Here is a 15628-nt window from a genome sequence, read left to right as displayed (position 1 = left end):
TCTTCATCTGCTGTGCCCTTTTTCACATGCCTTCTGCCTTTAAAGAGGCTGTTATGTTGGTTACAGACTTGCTTGCAGTAGTTGCGTTCTATTCTTTCACTCCATGACTTGGTGCCCTAGTACCTGCCACTATTCTGGATGGTGCTGTTCCTCACCATTTTTTCTTTCCCTTCCGTATAGCTGGGTTTTCGCACACTGTTCCAGTATTCTCACAGTTCTGTTTGTGATGGCTCCGCGTTGTGGCACAGAAACTTCTCCGAAGAAAACTGACGTAGGCGTGCCAGGGTGGGACTTATGTATCCTCGCTGACGCCACTGACGCAGACGACGTCAGGGCGGAGCCACGTGGTGCCGTCCCCCCGGTGCGCAGGAGTACTGTGGCAGAAAAGTTTTCCGGATCCAGTCTCATGCCTGGGGGTAATTTTACGGCTAGAATCATCTCTACCAGATACATCTTTACCGAAGGTAAGTAACTCGTAATTATAGTATACCTTACACTTATAATTTGCACACCACCGATAGAGAGGCAAGATGGCGTCCACGCTGGATGCTTGAGCAAGCTGCTCCTACCGGACCTCATGGGACACAGAGCTGCTCGAGTGAATAACGGGCAGGAGGGTGACTTTCAACGGTGCTGCTGGCATCTCTACGTGATTTTTCCAGAAAGGGTAAAGGGAAAAAGAATATATTTACCCTCTGTATAGATGCTCTGGATTCGATTAGCGGCGGTAAACGGACTTGGTGTGCGGAGCCCGCGGTGGTTGTGGGCGGCGCACTGGAGTCGGCTCACCTGGTCCAGCTGGCTCAGGGAGAACTGCTTTGCTGTTGGCCGCGAGAGTCTGCGAGTGGAGGAAGGAGCGTCGGAAGGGGCAATGGCTCCCAAGGGACGTAGAGGTCGTGGACAGGGGGCCGCTACATCTGAACTGCCAGAGAGTCAGGAGCTGTCAAACACGGAGGAGGCTGCTACCCGCTCTGATATGCGGAGCAGTGAGACAGATAAAGTGGATAAAGCAGCGAGAGCAGCCCGAGGTAAGGAGGGCGGAGAGAGCAACTTGAGAACGGTAATTGGAATCCCGGAATTATTTTCCTCGATTAAAAATAAGGAAAGACTTAAATCGGGCCGATCTGAAGCAGCTGTTTGTGATCACCCTGAGGTATTGGATAAGGATGAAGGAGCTGGGCAGACGAGTGAAGGCAGTACTGTAGAAGGAACACACAGGACTGTGAATGTGAGTGGGATAGTAACTGAACTGGAAGCTGCAAATACTTGCCCTGTATTAGAGAGAGACTCGAGTACTACTGAAGAGGCAAATGAGGAGATTTTGTTAGGTAGTGTGCAGGAGTGTGCCTCGGCTATATCTTTAAAGTCAAAGGTAACTAATATTCCGGTCATTAATATGGAGAGACCTAGCTGTGATAGCGCCTTACAAGAGGTATCCGCACACGGACTGTACATTCCTAATGCTACTGAGACTGACTCTGCAGATTTCTACTCCCTATCTGAGCAGTCCATGTCTTCTTCCGAGGATCTTGTCCAGCAATATGCTACTTATATGAGTCTCGAAGATGGCAGTATACACAGTAGTTTTGATTTGGAGGATCAGAGACCAGAATCTCGCACAGTTCGTAAATTGCGGTTAAATCAGAATGGAGAAACAAACGCTGGGGATGCCGAGAAGGAAGGAGAAAACTTTAATGCTCCTAGTAGTGGAGAGGAATCACCGGAAGAAATAACATTGGGGCTGATATATAAGACTATGAAGCAGCACAGGGATGAAAACCGGGAAGACAGTTTGAGAGTGCAGAACTCTTGTAAGAAGCTACAGAACTCAGTTAGGCGTCTGGCTAAATCACATGCTGAGTTTGTAGTGAGAGCTAATGAAGCCGAGGCACATATATCTACCTTCGAGGATGAACTGGTACAACAAAAGAAAAAACTTGAATTCCAACTTGCCCATAAGGAGGATGTTAATTGGAAACTGACCGATTTAGAGAATCGGTCACGTAGAAATAATTTAAGATTTTTACAGATTCCGGAGGGCAAGGAAGGGTCTGACCCTCGAGGTTTTATAATTAACTTGCTTAAAAAGTCATTTTCTGAGTCTACTAGCTGGGACTGGGAAAGGGAGGTGGAGCGCGCACATCGGTTTCCGTTTAAAAATAGAGCAAATCAGCGGGATGAGAAACCTATTTTAGTGGCATTTAACAGTTTTTTGGCCCGTGAGGAAATTTTTATGAAAGCTCGTCCAGATAAAAAGAGAAGTGGTTTGGATTGTGAGTATTTTGTGCGCCCCGACCTCTGTAAACAGTCCGTCGAGCTAAGATGGCAGCTTCGGCAGCTAATTCCGGAGTTTCAAAGCAAGGGTGCACAGGCTTACCTGATGTTTCCAGCTAAAATGAAAGTCATACATAAGGAACGCACTCATTTCTTTATGACCGCTGCTAAGGAATTCTTGGGTACATGTAGTTAGTTTAGTTTAGCTGCCATACATATCTGTACATTTAAGATATTAGGCTAGTAAGGCCACTCTTCCTCTGTCCCGTACCTTGCTTGAGCAGCAAAAGTCTTTAATTTATTCTTTTTACTCATGTGCTATGTAGTAAGACGTCCCGTGGGTAATGGTAGGAAGATGGGGGCAAGCTCGTATCAACAGGACCATTAGTCCTAAAGCCTCTATTAAGGGTTGTGGCGGGGGGGGGGGTTAGGGGGGTAGGCGATAAGGGAGAACGGGTAGGGGGGGTGCCCGAGTGGGGTCTGGGAGAAAATGGGAAAAATGTTCACAGCAAAATACGCAGAATCCTCTAACTTTGAATATTAGAATGGAAAGGGATATACTAGCATATTTCTCCTTGGATTTGAGTAACATGATGTCTGGGACTTGCTCGCCAATGTATAGTATATTACAAATCTGTTGGACAATTGGGAATTAAAGGTTTAACAATTTGCTCACTGAATGTCTCCGGGTTGAACAATGTTAATAAGAGAAGTAAGGTTGCGGCCGAGTTAAGATATATATCACCACAGCTACTCTGTCTTCAGGAAACCCATATACCATGGGTAAAAAGGGAGGTGTTGAAACAACTTGGATTTTCCCTAGTGGTTACTACACGACAATCTAGTATGATACGGGGGGTGGCTATTCTTTGTAAGGGAAACAATGTTACTACTGGGCGGACACTAAGTGATAAAAAAGGACGGTGGGCGATAGCAGAATGTGGTGTAGAGGGAAAAAATGTGACACTATGTACTGTGTATGGATCGAACTTAGACGATCCGGAAATTCTAAATGAAGTGAATTTGGAGCTGGAACCTGACCTCAGCCAGTCATAGTATGTGGTGATATTAAAATAAATTTGAATAACAATGCATTGATGGAAGGGCTTATTAGGTATAAGGGGCGTAAACCAAAAGTGTTTAAGGCAATGTATAATTTAGTTGAGAATCAAGGGCTGGTGGATGTCTGGGGCCATTGGAGACCACAGGAGAGCGGGTATACATTCTATTCCTATCCACATAAGAAATTGGTCAGATTGGATTATTTTTTTGCTCCAGCTTCAGTATTGGAAGGTGCGACTGTCAGTGTGTACCCTAGAATCTCGTCTGATCACGCTCCTATTGTAATGGAGATACAAGCAGATATAACTAGATCTAGATCTCTATATTTGACATTTGATAGGAAGCTGGGGCTAAATAGTGATTTTGAAGCCTATATGGGAAGATGGATCCAGTTATTTTTTGAGGAAAATAAGGGTACCGCTACGGTCCCTATAATTTGGGACACCTTCAAGGCAGGATTTCGTGGAGAATGAATGAGCTTTACGTTTCATCAACAAAAGAAGGCTAGACAAGAGTTAGACATATTATACCAGCATTTAATTCAGGCTGAAACTTTATTGATGGATGGGGTGGCCAGAGGGCAGAATGATCTGACCAACTTGGAGGATAAAGTAGCAAAAGAGAGAGCGAAAGTTGTGGGTTTTAGGTGTGTGGAGAACGCAAGGAGGTTTTTAACACCAAAGATGGAAAAACATGAGTATGTTGAAACAATTGGAAAGAGGCTGGTGGTACAACTTCGAATGAAAGAATCGGCAGGAAATATTGCGACAATGAAGGATGATCGGGGGGGCGGGGGCACACTCTGACCCTCAAGAAATCTTTTTTAAAAATTGGCAATTTTATTCAGAATTATATGCCCAACATAGAGGAATTGATGAGAACGGTTTAGACTGGTTAGAAATGCTAGAATTGGGTTTAAAAAAATTAGATTCAAATGTGGTGCTGGAATTGGAAGCCCCGATTACGGAGGAGGACATGGAAAAAGCTGTAAAAAGTCTTGCTATTGGCAAAGCTGCCGGCCCCGATCGAATACCTACTGAGGTATATAGACAGTTCTACAGTATTGTTAAGAAGGAGCTTTTAGCAGTGATGCAGGTTGCTCAGCGGGGCTCCACTCCTAGATCATGGGCGGACGCCACTATTGCTGTTTTTTGTAAGAAAGGAAAGCCACCAGATTCAGTCGGGTCATATCGACCTATATCGCTATTAAATGCTGACAATAAAATGTATTCGAAAATACTAGCTGACCGAATATCTAACTGTATGGTTTCTTTAGTGTCACCGCATCAACATGGTTCCATACCAAAAAGAGGCACGGTAGAGCATGTCAATAAAGTTATCATGTTATTTGACATCGCTGCTGTTAAAAAAAAAAAACGATTTAGCGCTCATTTTACTTGATGCTGAAAAAGCATTTGACCGCGTTCAATGGGGGTACTTGTGGAAGTTGATGCATAAAATGGGTTTTGGTCAAACATTTATGGTTGCCATACAATCTTTATATATTACACCGATGGCCAAAATTTCAGCTATGGGCTTACTCTCTGACTTTAATATTACACGTGGAACACGTCAAGGCTGTCCATGCTCCCCTCTTTTATTTGCCCTCTATATTAATCCTTTTATTGAACAGTTGAATAGGAGTACTTTGATCCCACCTCATCAAGTAGCTGAGCATTATTTCTCCGTGTTCGCTTATGCCGATGATATTGCGGTGACAACGGTAAACCCCGGCATTGCAATTAGAGAAATTGAGCGGCTGGCCAAGGAGTTTGGGCGAGTGTCAGGATACAAACTGAATGAGTCAAAAATGCAGATTTTGTGCTCGGAAACTGTAGGCTGGATGGATGGGAGAGTCGTAAACATACTTAGGCATTCAACTTAGGGCAAATATGACTGAATTAGTTGAGGTTAATTGGAGTACATTGATGAATAAAATTAGGCATTCTCTGGACAGGTGGGATCGCCTGTATTTAACTATTATTGGTCGTACTAATGTGATAAAAATGAACGTGTTACCAAAAGTGCTATATTTATTTAGGTCAATGCCCCTAGAAATTACTAAGGACAAGATACAGGCCTTACAGGCGAGGTGTGGTAAAGTTATCTGAAAGAAACAGGTTAGTATTAGATTCCTTACCTTAGAATATCCCCAGGCGTCAGTCTGGATCCGGAAACTTTTGCGTAGCAGTACCCCTGCGCGTCGGTAGGCGTCGTCCGCAGGCGTCCCCTGCGGCTCCGCGTCGTCGGCGTCGTGCGCCGCGATGACGTCGCTGGAGTATATAGACGCCGCCTCCGCGCGCTGACGTCAGTTCTTCTTTTTTCCGCGCCAGTTAGCGCAGATCCGAAGAGCAGTACTCCGGTCTTTTGACCAAGTGTTTGTTAACCTTAAATCTTTCTGCGGTGCCGGTAGGATGCCTGGGTTTAAGAGTTGCGACGAGTGCGACCGCATGATGTCGGTCACCGACCACCATCGACTCTGCCTCCGGTGTCTGGGCGCGGACCACGACGTGGAGTCCTGCGTCGACTGTCGGGCCTTGACTGGTAAAGCTAGGCGGGAGCGGTCCCGCAAGCTTCTCGAGCTCCGAGTGTCGGCCCCGCGTCGAGAGCGGTCCCGGTCCGGTCGGAGGTCGAGGGAGCGGTCGAGGGAACGATCGCGGAGCCGCCATGAGCGCTCCGGGAGTCGCCACCATTCCTCCGGTTCGTCAGGTAAGCATCACAAGAGGTCGGGGCGTCGTCATCGCACCCCCGACTCCCCCCGACGCCCGCGTGATGCGGCCGGGGGCTCGGGTGGCCCCACCCCCGCGGCCCCGCGTGGGTCGTCGGCGCCGTCTACCCCATACCCGTCGGTCCCTGGGGAAGGCGCGTCGCGCGAGGAGATTGAGGAGTTCCTCATGGCTATGAGGGCGAGGTCTCCTCCGGCGGGGCCTACGGCGCCTGCGGGCCCGTCGGTCCCGTCTGGGGGCCCGAGCGGTTCGGGTGCTCCTGCCTCGACGCCGCCGGTGGCTCCGGCCCCGGCGCCGCTGGGCCCCTCAGGTTCGTCGCCGGCTGGTCTACCGGCCTCTCCGGCGTCGGTTCCTTTGGGCCAACCCGTGGTACCGCCTCCGCGCGGCGCAGTGACTCCGCCGTCGGTTCCGGCCGGCGTCGGGTCCCCGGCGCCGGCGCCGCGCGGCGCCACCCCCATTCCCCCTCTGACTCCTGACGCGGAGTCGGACCGGCGTCGTCCGACGCCGGATCCGGCGCCGATGGGGCCCATTGACCCCGAAGTCTATATCGTCGACCCAGACTACGGCGATGAGGACGAGTATGGAGAGGGTTGGGAGGGGTCTGAGGACCCTTTATCCCGTGCCTGCCAGTATGATGTGGACTGGGTAGGTGACTTGGGTGATGCCAGTGGTCTGGACGAGTCGCCCAACACTGGGTTTGTCTCGCCGACCCCTGTGGCGTCTGAGGCGGGGGCTGCCTATTCGGTGGTCCTGCTGAGGGCTGCCAAGACCTTGGGCCTTGAGCTCCCCGTCGCTAAGGTCAAACCAAACATTCTGACCGAAGTGTTTAAACCGCAGTCATGCCCTCAGGAGCCTCTGCTGCCGTTTAATGAGGCTCTGACGGATGTCCTTTTGGGCACCTGGTCTAGGCCCGCTTCCGGTGCACCGGTTGACCGGAACGTTGCCAGGCGTCACCGTCCGTGTTCGGACGACCCTGCCTTCCTCTCCACCCATCCCTCCCCGGAGAGTCTGGTGATCCAGGCCTCTACTTCGCAGTCCGCATTTCCGTCGGCCCCGCCCGATCGGGAGTCAAAGCGGTATGACCAATTTGGGAAAAAGGTCTTTTCCTCTTTGAGCGCTGGACTGCGGTCTTGTAATACCGCATGCCTCTTGGGCCGCTACACCCACTCCCTGTGGGATACGGTCGCGGAGTGTTTGCCGCAATGCCCGCAGGAAGTGCGGGACAAGCTCAACCAGGCCTTGGTTGAGGGCCGGGATGCGGCGAGGTACTCGATCCGGTGTGGTCTTGACACGACCGACTCGCTGGGACGGGCTATGTCCACGACTGTGGCGATTCGGCGCCATGCTTGGCTGAGATCTGCCAACTTCTCACCGGACGTCCAGAATGCCCTCATGGACATGCCATTTGATGGCAGTCGCCTGTTTGGTGACAAGGCGGACCACGCGCTGGAGCGCTTCAAGGACTCCAGGGTCACGGCCAAGTCCTTGGGTCTTTCGACCCAGCGCCAGCAGACGGGTTCGTTTCGCCCCTTTCGTGGCCAAGGAAGGGGCGGTCCCACACGTGCTGCCAGCCACGCGCCGCAGAACGCTCCCCAGCGCGGTGGCGGCCGTGGATTCCGCCGTGGTGGCGGTAGAGGGCAGCGGCGAGGTCAGTCCACACCTCCCCCCGCTGCAGCCTCCAAGTCTTCCTAGTCCGAGCTTTCGGGCTCACGTGACGCCAGTGGGTGGCAGGGTTCGCCATCACCACTCCCGCTGGCGCGCGATTACATCGGACAGGTGGGTGCTGCAGCTCGTCCGAAGGGGCTACTCCCTCCCCTTCGAGTCCACTCCTCCAGCCATGCCACCGCAGAACCACCGTGTGTCGGGGGACCACTTGACACTTCTGCAGGAGGAAGTTACGGCCCTCTTGGCCAAGGGGGCCATCGAGCGCGTTCCTGGGCCAGAAGTAGGGTGTGGTTGCTACTCCCACTACTTTCTGGTGCCCAAGAAGGACAAAGGAGGCCTGCGTCCTATCTTGGACCTACGGAACGTCAACGGCTTCCTCCGGAAGGAGAAGTTCAAGATGTTGACTTTGGCTCAGGTCTTAGCTGCTCTAGACCCGCAAGACTGGATGGTAGCGTTGGACTTGCAGGATGCGTATTTTCACATCCCCGTCCTGCCGGCCCACCGGCGTTACCTGCGGTTCACGGTAGGCCACGAGCACTTTCAGTTTATCGTGCTCCCATTCGGCCTTACCAGCGCCCCACGGGTGTTCACGAAAGTGATGGCGGTGGTCGCAGCTCATCTGCGCCGGTTAGGGGTTTCAGTCTTCCCCTACCTCGACGACTGGTTGTTGAAGGCGGGCTCGCCCCAAACAGTCGTCCACCACCTTCAGATGACGGCAGACCTCCTGCACGAGCTGGGGTTTTCCATCAATGTGCCGAAATCACACCTGTGTCCCTCTCAAAAGCTCCTTTTCATCGGAGCGGTTCTCGACTCGGCGCAGTTTCGGGTTTATCCTCCGGAACGGCGGGTCCGGGATATTCAGGCTCTGATTCCCATCTTTCAGCCGTTGTCCCGGATTTCGGTCAGGTTGACGCTGCGGCTTCTGGGGCTGATGGCCTCCTGCATCCTTCTGGTGCATCACGCCAGGTGGCGGATGCGGGCTCTGCAGTGGGACCTGAAGTTTCAGTGGGCCCAGCATCAGGGCAACCTGTCCGACCATGTCCTGATCTCGGAGGGCACTGCGAGACAGTTGCAGTGGTGGCTTACGGACCGCGATTGGGTCAGAGGCAGATCCCTCTCCCTTCCCCAACCGGAGCACGTGGTTGTGACGGACGCGTCCCTCCAGGGCTGGGGTGGCCACTTGGGAGAGGCGGAGATCAGAGGCATCTGGTCTCCGGCGGAGTCCCGGCTCCATATCAACATGTTGGAGCTGCGGGCGATTCGCCTAGCACTGAAGGCATTCCTCCCCTTTGTCAACGGGAGTGTAGTGCAGGTGTTCACGGACAACACCACCGCCATGTGGTACTGCAACAAACAGGGCGGTGTGGGGTCGTGGACCCTTTGCCAGGAGGCTCTGCGCCTCTGGCAATGGCTGGAACGTCAGGGCGTGACTCTGACGGTTCAACACCTGGCAGATTCTCTGAACGCCAGGGCGGACGAACTCAGCCGTCGGTGCTCGGTGGATCACGAATGGCGTCTGAACTCGGACGTGGCGAGAGGCCTCTTTCAGCAATGGGGAGAGCCTTGGTTAGATCTATTCGCCACAGAAGAGAACGCGCAATGTCATCAGTTCTGCGCGTTGGAGTTTCCAAGACGGCACTCGCTCGGCGACGCCTTTCGGCGCGAGTGGAGTTGCGGTCTGTTGTACGCCTTTCCGCCTATACCACTTCTGCCCAGAGTGCCGAAGAAGATCAGGCGCGACCGGGCCCAAGTTATCCTTGTGGCTCCGGACTGGGCTCGAAGATACTGGTATCCCGAGCTACTCAGCATGACAGTCGGTCCCTCGATCCGCCTGCCCCTTCAGGAGGACCTTCTGTCGCAGCAGCAGGGGACGGTCCTCCACCCGAACCTGTCCAGTCTCCACCTCCATGCTTGGAGATTGAGCGGCGACAGTTGAGGCCATTTGACTTGCCTCCTGAAGTCTGTGATGTAATTCTGGCAGCCAGGCGTCCCTCCACAAAGTCGGTATACGCCTGCCGGTGGAACAGATTTGTGGCATGGTGCACAGCAAAGGCTGTGGATCCCCTTTATGCCCCTCTGTCTGAGGTTCTCCTCTTCCTTCTTTCCCTTGCCCAGCAGGGCTCTGCTCTGGGCACTATCAAGGGCTATCTTTCTGCCCTTTCCGCCTTCTTGAGGCTACCTGATCAGCCATCTTTATTCAAGTCCCCTGTTGTGTTAAGATTCTTAAAGGGCATCACGCACATGTATCCACCTGCTCCGTTCGTGATGCCTCAGTGGGACTTGAACCTGGTTCTGACATTCCTGATGTGTGCTCCCTTTGAGCCCCTTCATTCCTGTCCTCTCCGTCTTCTCACTTTAAAGACGGCCTTCCTGGTTGCCATCACCTCTACCAGGAGAGTGAGTGAGCTCCAGGCTCTTTCTGTTAAACCTCCTTTCCTGTCTGTTCATCCTGACAAGGTGGTACTTCGGACTAGACCTTCTTTCCTGCCCAAGGTAGTCTCTGCTTTTCACATTGGGCAGTCCATCACCTTGCCCTCCTTCTTCCCGCCTCCGCATCCTTCAAAGGATGAAGAGCGGCTCCATCGTCTGGACCCTAAACGTGCGCTTTCATTTTACATGGATCGCACACGCCAGTTCCGGGTGGATGACCAACTGTTTGTTGGCTACGTGGGTGAGAAGAAGGGAAGGGCGGTACAGAAACGAACCATCTCTCAGTGGGTCGTCCTGTGCATCAAAGCATGCTACTCTTTGGCTCGGAAGGAGCCTCCTGTTGGGCTGAGGGCCCATTCCACTCGGGCTACGGCGGCTTCTACTGCCCTGGGCCGGGGAGTCCCCTTGCAGGACATTTGCCAGGCGGCTACGTGGGCCTCGCTGCACACCTTTGCGAGGCACTACTGCCTGGACAGTCAAGTCCGGAGGGACGGCTTCTTTGGCCGTTCGGTCCTCCAGGACTTTCTGGTGTAGGTTGTATTGGTTCGCAGACTCACCTCCGGGGTTGGTATTGCTGGGGTATCTATTCTAAGGTAAGGAATCTAATACTAACCTGTTTCTTTCAGATGAACAAGTTACTTACCTTCGGTAACGATATATCTGTAAGAAACAGTAGTTAGTATTAGATTCCTTACCGCCCCGCCCATCCTCCCCGTTCTGCGAACTGATACCTAGGGTTAAGGACATCCCTTTCAGGGCCCTAGTTTCAAATGGCACCAGTGTTAGTTCTCACATGGCTCTGCGTGTTCTGGCACGGAAAAGCTGTGTGCAAAGAACTGACGTCAGCGCGTGGAGGCGGCGTCTATATACTCCAGCGACGTCATCGCGGCGCACGACGCCGACGACGCGGAGCCGCAGGGGACGCCTGCGGACGACGCCTACCGACGCGCAGGGGTACTGCTACGCAAAAGTTTCCGTATCCAGACTGACGCCTGGGGATATTCTAAGGTAAGGAATCTAATACTAACTACTGTTTCTTACAGATATATCATTACCGAAGGTAAGTAACTTGTTCATCTGGACCCCAGGGAAACCGAGGCGGGCAATGAAGTTTATGACTTTACCGTATATTAGGGGCAGATTGGGAGTCCCAGATTTTTTTTTATATTATGTAACTTGTTTTCTATTAAAGATGAAGACGCTTATTACTAGAGAGATAGAAGCCAATGTGGCTTATACCCCTTCTATTTTTGAAATGCAACTTGGGCCATTTGTGAAGCAATCATTTTTTAAGGAGATTGATGGGTCCTACTACAAATGGACACATTTTAAGGTAGTGATGGGCTCATTTAAGGTCTGGAAATGGCTCTTTAATAGAATGGCGATAGGGAAACTATCTTACTATACGCCTTTTAATGCACATAGGCTTCTCCCAGACATATTCTATGATGATATGGCTATAATCTGGCAGCAGAAAGGGGTTAGATGTCTGGGAGACATGTCTAAGGATGAAGGGATTCTCCAATCGTTTGAGGAGCTACAAATACAGTTTTCTTTTCCTAGAAACTTTTTTTTCAAATTTCTGCAAATTCGGGATTTTTTACATAGACGGAAACTTACATAAAAGCAGAATAAAACCGTAGAAGCAGTTAGGAGGTCAGCTAACATAGGCATAGTATACCAACTGCTACTTGCTGACAAGAGTGACGATTTAGAAAAAGTGAAGGTCAATCAATCAATCAATCACAACACTTGTATAGCGCGCTACTCACCCGGAAGGGTCTCAAGGCGCTTGGGGGAGGGGGGCCGCTACTGCTCGAACAACCAGGTCTTGAGTTGTCTCCTGAAGGCGAGGTGGTCCTGGGTCAGCCGAAGGTGGATGGGGAGGGAGATCCATGTCTTGGCCGCCAGGTAGGAGAAGGATCTGCCTCCGGCGGTGGCTCTTCGGATGCGGGGTACGGCGGCGAGGGCGAGGCTAGCGGAATGAAGCTGGCGGGTGGGCGTGTGGAAGGTCAGGCGGTCGTTGAGGTACTTGGGGCCCAGGTTGTGGAGAGACTTGTGTGCGTGGGTGAGGAGTCTGAATGTGATCCTCTTGTTGACGGGGAGCCAGTGCAGGTTCCTCAGGTGGCTGGAGATGTGGCTGGGTCGAGGGATGTCCAGGATGAGTCGGGCGGAGGCGTTCTGGATTCGTTGTAGTCTTTTCTGTAGCTTGGCTGTGGTTCCGGCGTAGAGGGTGTTTCCGTAGTCCAGCCGGCTGGTGACGAGGGCCTGGGTGACCGTCTTCCTGGTTTCGGTCGGGATCCATCGGAAGATCTTGCGGAGCATGCGGAGGGTGTGAAAGCATGAAGAGGAGACGGCGTTGACTTGTCTGGTCATCGAGAGGGAGGAGTCCAGGATGAAGCCCAGGTTGCGTGCGTGGTCTGTCGGCTTAGGAGCGGTGCCCAGGGCTGGGGGCCACCAGGTAAATGGCTGGGCTTACTAGACGATGTAAAGCTAGACGTAGAAGATCTTTTACTCCTTTCCAAGGAGGCACTAATGTCGGCGAACTTAAAGGCTCAATTCTTCAAAACTTTGTATGATTTGTATTATACCCCGATTCGAATGGCAAAATGGGGAGGAGGCAACAATGGCAAGTGTTTTAGATGCGGGGACGACGATGCTGGGGCAGTGCATATCTTTGTTAGCTGTGTTAAACTTCAAGGTTTTATAATAGATCTTGACATTTTTTTATCCTTTGTAATAAGAATCCCGATGCATATTACCCCATCTATGTTGATGTTGGGAAAAATACCAAAGGATAGTAATGACGAGCCATTATATAAATATCGTCACTTCATATTTTATGCAATGACTGTAGCTCGCCTATGTATAGCCACTGAGTGGCTTCAGGAAAAACCGCCCGTATTCCACCAATGGCGTGCTAAAATGTTAAACTTGTACAATCTGGAGTGGGGCCTTTTTTCTATTAAGGGACCAAGGAAAAGAAGAATGGGTATAAAAATCTGGAGTGCATTTCGTGATTATTATGAGGACTGAATAATGTTTTTTTTTTTATTTTCTTGCAACGTTTCTGGACAAGTATCTGAACTGTAATTGCTGTATTTTTGGTCTGTAATTTTTGCTGTGAATAATAAAAAAAAAATATATATATATATATAATTTGCACACCACCTTTAATTTCATATAACTTTATTTAATTATAGTTTATCTACAAACCAAACATATCTAGAAACACAACTTGAATGGCACAAACATTTATATTTCTAAACTTAAACCTTTAATTTATAATTTACACAACACCTTCAAATTATTATAACTCGTGCACTTCCATTCACAGTGTTTTCAACTCAATAGCCACACTACATTAACTATAACTTGCGCCTTCTCCATGCATTGCTTCTACTGTTTTATATTATCTCACTTATACTATTTTATGTATAATAGTATTTACAAGAACAGTAATACCATTGCACATCAAATCTTTTGTGAGAACACGGCACATGTTAGAGATGCAAGTTATAGTTAAAAATCTAATTTAATTTTCAGAGAATTTGAAGCATGATCTCACACTTGCAGCAATGTTCCTGCCTAAAATGTCCTGTTTTCTGCACTTAACAAGTTGGATTGAATCCTATAATCACCAAATGTGTCATAGTTGAAGTTACCAATGTACTTATGGGTAGACGTATTAGATTGACCTCTGAATGTATCTCTTCACAATGAGAACATTTGTGTTCAAGTGGAACACATGTGCTAATATCACTTGCTATTGTGAGCATCTTGTGCAGTTAACATTTGATTTGAAACATGTTTTAAACATGTGTGTTGAAAATCATTAAGGGCAGTGCATAGTTAAATATTGATTGTATTGTAGGTTTGCAGCACAGCCTTACGGTGCAAATACAGAAAACATCCACTCTCCTAACTGGTTTTTAGTTCTTAACTGGATTTACTATTTCTCTCTTATTCCATCTTCATATCTTTCATATTTCTTAGATTTCACCACTTTGTGATATTAGGGAATATAATTGTTGATAATTGCCTCTCTCACGCAATTTGATCCTATTATTAGTGATACTAATAATTGTTAATAATTGTTGTGAGAAATATGGTAATTGAGTGTCTTGAAATTTTGTTATTCTAAAACATGCAGGCCTCTCGATGGGTAATATATAATCATTTACTAAACGCATAATCTTGATCTTCTAAGTTTTAATCGAGTGGAATGAAAAATGGCCTAGCTTTCGTAATGGAGTTTCAATTCTATTAAGGACACAGAGACGCGGATTGATTAGGCATTTCTTTCTTCTTTAATCTCAACAGCAGCCATTTCAAATAATAACAACCATTAGCAAAAGACTTCATTTCCCATGAAACCTAGGAGCCTCTACTGCCATTCACCGAAGCCCTCACCAACATACTGCTGGGCACCTGGTCCAAGCCCTTTACAGGTCTCCCTGTAGATAGGAACATGGCCCGATGTCACCGCCCGGCCCCGGGCGACCCCAGCTTTCTGTCCGTTCACCCTACCCCGAGAGCCTTGTGATCCAGGCCTCTACGTCCCAAACCGCATTCCCGACCGCTCCCCCGGATCGGGAATCCAAAAGGTACGATCAGTTTGGGAAGAAACTGTACTCGTCCCTGAGCTTGGGGCTGCGGTCTGTCAACACCGCTTGCCTTTTGGGCCGTTACACCCACTCTCTGTGGGATACAGTTGCGGATGTGCTGCCCCAGTGCCCGGAGGAGGCCCGGGCACGGCTCGCCCAAGCCCTAGCGGAGGGGCGGGATGAGGCACAGAATTCCATCCGATGTGGACTCGACACCACGGACTCGCTAGGTAGAGGATTGCGACGACGGTAGTGGTTCGTCGCCACGCCTGGTTGAGGTCTGCCAACTTTTCGGGTGATGTCCAGGCCACGCTCATGGACATGCCCTTCGATGGCCGTCACCTCTAGCGGATAGCGCGCTGGAATGTTTTAAGGACTCCAGGGCTACGGCCAAGTCCTTGGGCCTCGGCTTTTCGGCCCTTTCGTGGCCAAGGAAGGGGCTCCCCCTCATGTCCAGCCAGCCACAGGCCGCAGAACCAACAGCAGCGTGGTTGCGGACGTGGTAACCGCCGTGGCGGTGCCGGGGGACAACAGCCGGGTCACTCCACATCCGCTCCCGCAGCATTTGCCTCAAAACCTTCCTAGGCCGAGCTGTCAGGCCCATACAACGCCAGTGGGGGGCAGGGTTTGCCATCACCTCCTCCACGTCGGACAGGTGGGTGCTGCAAATCGTCCGATGGGGCTATTCCCTCCCCTTCGAGGCGACCCCTCCAGCCATGCCACCGCATTACCACCGCGTGTCGGGGATCACTTGCAACTTCTGCAGGAGGAAGTTACGGCCCTCTTGGCCAAGGGGGCCATCGAACACGTTCCTGGGCCAGAAGTAGGGTGTGGTTGTTCCTCCCACTACTTTCTGGTTCCCAA

General features: G+C 50.6%; 1 protein-coding gene across 3 annotated transcripts in view; it reads left to right on the top strand.

Annotated features, from left to right (window-relative positions):
- LOC144784230 (uncharacterized) overlaps positions 1 to 15628 on the top strand; it is a 1557451-nt gene that overhangs the window by 1399855 nt on the left and 141968 nt on the right. The gene's annotated exons all lie outside the window — the stretch shown is intronic.

The sequence above is a fragment of the Lissotriton helveticus genome, chromosome 10 (genome assembly GCF_964261635.1).
Source record: "Lissotriton helveticus chromosome 10, aLisHel1.1, whole genome shotgun sequence".
NCBI lineage: Eukaryota > Metazoa > Chordata > Amphibia > Caudata > Salamandridae > Lissotriton > Lissotriton helveticus.
This window is presented reverse-complemented; position numbering and strand designations above follow the sequence as displayed.